Source organism: Dipodomys spectabilis, unplaced genomic scaffold (assembly GCF_019054845.1).
Source record: "Dipodomys spectabilis isolate Male_0828 unplaced genomic scaffold, ASM1905484v1 ptg000143l, whole genome shotgun sequence".
In the NCBI taxonomy this organism is placed as follows: domain Eukaryota; kingdom Metazoa; phylum Chordata; class Mammalia; order Rodentia; family Heteromyidae; genus Dipodomys; species Dipodomys spectabilis.
In genome coordinates this window covers 3,062,600-3,067,423 of record NW_024870820.1, presented here as the reverse complement: position 1 = coordinate 3,067,423, position 4,824 = coordinate 3,062,600, and the positions used below count along the sequence as shown (strand labels likewise).

General features: G+C 32.4%; 1 non-coding gene across 1 annotated transcript; it reads right to left on the bottom strand.

Moving 5' to 3' along the window:
• Positions 1 to 4,500: 4,500 nt before the first annotated feature.
• Positions 4,501 to 4,607, bottom strand: LOC122117568. Its single transcript, XR_006149202.1, has one exon. It is a non-coding gene; the product is annotated as a U6 spliceosomal RNA (small nuclear RNA).
• Positions 4,608 to 4,824: the final 217 nt, after the last annotated feature.

The window sequence follows — 4,824 nt, the reverse complement described above, 5'->3', positions numbered from 1 at the left end:
GTTTAGCTTAAATGTTCCAAATTAGTTTATACGCGTATATATAAAGATGTAATTTTATGTGAAAAACAGATCTTTGGAGGAAAGAGCAATCAGAAGGAAATAGAGGGAGTATAATCAAATACATTAAATATATTATGGAATTGTCATTTCTGACAATTAATATCTATTAACAAAATAACTAAAAATTAAAAAAGAACACACTGCCTTCTAGTGTTCATTAAGAGAGCCATGATCTGTCCTCTGGAAAAAAAAACTCATGTTAGATAGACTTTGTCCATGCGTAATTTATATTGTTTGCCAATTATTTAACTTGATGAATAAAAATTTTTCGAATAAGATTCCATGACAAAAAATATAAAACAGTTACTTAGCAATTGTTTGAGAAAAAGTTATGGTCATGGGATTTAAGAAACGGAATTACTATTTCCCTACAAAGCAATGAATTAGGTTTTCTAATCTAGTATTTGTAGTAAGTTTAGAGAACATAACTGGCATGAAAAACAACTAATTGTGCATCTTGTTTCTTGAATGAGTGATATTTTAATCATTGTCTTTTATTCAAATAAATACTTAGATTTACATTTCAAATAAGTGCAATTTTATCTCTTTTCAGAACAAGTACTTACCCTGCAATTAAATGTACTACCATATTCAGGTATTAAGAAGCTAAATTTTCTATGTTTTATATGTAGCTCTACATATTCAGAATGACGATTTTTTATTCATAAATGTCTAATGTCATATTTTTGCTTCATCAATATAAATTGTCTCATGAGGTTGTAGTGAAGGCTCCAGTAACCAGAGTAGTCAAAACCATTTCTTGAATTCTAAACTTTAAATCAAATCATTTTTAAGCTTTGATAATATCATTTATTGTCTCATCAGAGCAATTAAGCTAAAACAAATACTACTTTTTAAACATTTCACTCACATTGTAAAGAATATTAACATAGGTCAAAAAGAGACTAATTATTTCAGACTCATCATATTTGGTGATCTTAGTGTGAAGAATGCAGAGAGTAGTATTCAATACATAGTATTGATTAAATTAAATTATATATCTGGATTTCTAATTTGGAGGTTAATCACATAGAAACAAGAAAACAATAAAAAATTACTTAGGGATCAACAGAAAAAGATATTTGTGCATGTACCACAGTTGCTTTATTAGTTTGTAGGTGAACACTGGACTTCGATTTATATTTTGGCTGTTGTTGTGAATAATGTGAATAACAATGAACTACAGATATGTTTATGTTACCCAGAGAGAAATAATCACACGATTGTGTATGATTATTTCAACTTTGGATTTCTTTAGAAAACTGCATACTACTTTCTACAACGAGAACACTAACCTGTATTTTGACCAAGAGTGTAGAAAATTTCCTTTTCTCCACAGTGTCGCCAGCCAACATTATTACCTTTTGAGTTTGTTTAAAGGGCAGGTTTTTACTGTGTGCAGTAACCAAGCCTGGCCTTAGACTCAAATCCTTTTACTCCAACCTCCAATCACTTGGAATTACCAGTCTTTACCACCATACCTGGTTCCTTGGATATTTTTGATAAGAGTTATAACAGTTATGAAGTAGTATCATAGTAATTTTGAATTACATTTCTCTAATGACCTCCTCACAAAGCATTAAGCCAGCATAGAAGTTGTATTAAATACAAATTTGTAAATCCACAGGCGATTTTCACAGCTTTTTGGAAAACATGTTTATTCAGAAATTTTGCTCATTTTTAATCAAGTTTCTTGTTAATCTGATGTTTAATCTCTCTATAGAAAATCAATAATTAGTTCAAGGAGTAGAAAGGAAAAAAATTAAGCAGCTCCTAATATTTTTAATTTTTTAATAACATGATATTGCTTAAATCATTTTCTGTTAACGCTTGAGACTATATAACTCAATTTAGTTAGACCTTTTACAAGGCTATATATATTTTATTTATTTTACTTTTTTCTTACCAAAGCCTGCATGACTCATTTCACTTGGTTTCTTTCAGTCTCATGTAGTTCAGATTTCAAATTGAAGAATAAATGGAAGGAAGCAAACAAAAAATATAGTTCCCCACATCTGATGATGAGGAAAGTGTTCATCCTTCTAAGGACCTATGATAGAATATCAAAAAGACAATTTATTCTTCTAGGTCTTCCTTATCTTTGCGATGTAATGTAAATGATGTAAAACACAACATACTGCTTGGATACTTTGATGTTTTATGAGTTTTGCACATTTTCATATGGATTTCACCTCAGTCTACAACCTTCATTCATCGTTCTGTCTCTGATATTTTTGCACTATCACGACATAAGATAACTAGTTTTATTTACAGCATAAGAAGTTATCCACCTGGCTTCCTTGGAAGCAGAGCATGGTCAATAGGTATTACTTCTGGTTGCTCACACTACATGTAATGGTTTCTGTACTACTTATCACATTCTATTTAGTATTTAAAAAAGAATGCTGGCTAAACTCAAAGCTCATTCATAGGTTTATGTTAAGTGTTTCACAAGTTTTATTCTCTTAATTCTTAAGATAACATTTGCTATAATGCTAATGTTATTACCATTGTAGTGTTGGGAAAAATTGTAGTTAAAGACAGTAAGTGCATGGCATAAAGACACACACAGTGAGGAAGGAAATGAATCAAAGTTTCCAAAAGTCTTTCAGCAATACCAAGAAGGTGGGTAAAATCTCTCCATTCTCTTACACTCTCAATTCAATATTCATATTGTCCAGGAAATAATAGCCTAGCAAATATTGCCCATAGTGATTGTTTTTTGTCACATTTTGTCTTCAATACAGACTGTGTTGGTGACATTGGGTTATCATGCACAGAGCTGAGCTTACAAATTGAGGTCTGAAGACAGCCAAATTTCTTCTGTCCCACAGTTCCAGTTTCTTTTTTAAAAAGTACTAAAACTTTTAAATATCATCACTTACTATCTTTTAATCTCCAAACGAATTAAATTGGCATATAATCACTCCAAACGTCTTTCAAATTAGATGATAAAACAGGCCTCCATGAAATAAATTTTCTTTTATTTTTAAAATTATTCTAAAAGCCTTGTGCTGGCTGGTCACACCTATAATCCTATCTACTCTGAATATTTGCTCAGGAGACTGAGATGTGTGGATAACACTTGGGAACCAATCAGCGCCAAAAAAAAAAAAAACCTTCATGAAATTATTTTTCAAAATGTTTAATGAAATATCAAAGAGCCAGGAATTGAGGTGTAGCTTATATAGTAGCTCACCAACTAGACAGGAAAGGCCTAACAAGACCTTGAAGCCCCGATTTTAAACTCTGAGCACACCAATATACATGCATGGCGTGTGTTCGCATGCACGTGTGTGTTCGCTTGCGTGCTGCCGCACTCACACACACACACACACACACACACACACACACACACACACACATTTATTTAAATTACCTTCATATCAGTGTTCTGCATTAATTTCTTTGTTAACTATATTATATGGGTAAAATAGAGGAAATAAACTCTTCCATCTCAGAACATTTTTTATGTTTTTTATTGTAATAATACTGTGCAGAGGGGTCACATTTACAAGAACAAGGAAACTCGTACGTTTCCTAACAAGCATTGTTACCTTCTCCTTTATATTTCCCCTACCATCCCTTCCCTCCGACCTCCACAAGTACACTCCCCTCACCCTTCCTTCCTCTGCCTAAATTGTAAAGTTCATTTTTCAACATAGTGTCTTGTGCATCTCATTGTTACAATAAGTCAACCTGTATCCCTATTTGAGCATTTTTTCCCTTCCCCTCCCCAAATTAGAGAAGCATACATACAAGATGTAAGTGCACCAACTTCAAATACAGAGCAAACAGGGGTTATAGCATGGGGAGAAACATACAGAGAAACCAAAAAAAAAAAAAAATGACATCGCACATTATAAGTACGTTAGAAACAATAGCAAGAAACAAAAAAACCACTAGTGTCCCTATCTTGGGGTTCAATTTCTTTAACATCATCTTATCTGGTTATATTCACATATCTTTTGAACTTTTCTGCTTATCTCAGACATAAATTCGTTATTGAAAATAAGGGAAATCATGAGACCTATGTTTCTTTGGACTTGGCTTACTTCACTCAATATTTTTTTTTTCAATTTCCTAACAAATTGGGAGATGTCATTCTTTCTGATGGAGGCATAGAATTCCATTGTGTATATATACCACATTTTCTTGATCCATTCATCTAATGGGTGCATCTGGTTTGGTTCCATATCTTAGCTATCGTAAATAATGTTGCAATAACTATCGTTGTGTTGGTAGTTTTAGTATGGTCTTGTTTATGATCATTTGAGTAAATCCCCAAAAGTGGGATTACTGTGTCATAAGGGAGGTTTATGTGGATTCTTCTGAGGAACCTCCATACTGCTTTCCAAAGTAGTTGAACAAGTTTACACTCCCACCAAGAAGGCAGTATGGTTCCTTTGTTGCCACATACCTTTCAGCAGCTGTTGTTGTAAAAATATGGAACGCTCCAAGAATTTGCATGTCATCCTTGTGCAGGGTGCATGCTAATCTTCTCTGTATCATTCCAATGTTAGTGTATGTGATGCTAAATTGAGCACAGTACATTTATTATACAGAAAGTATAATTTTTATTGATTTTATTAAACTAGACAATTCAACAAAAAGTAAGTTCAAAGGAATAGTTGTGAAATTTTAGAATCATGTATTTCTTACATAAGCACACATTTAAGAATAAAATCAATATAGACATGCCAAAAACAAAATAATTCCTGATATTTGTAGTTCAAGAGATGTGTAGGAGGAAGAATTCAATTA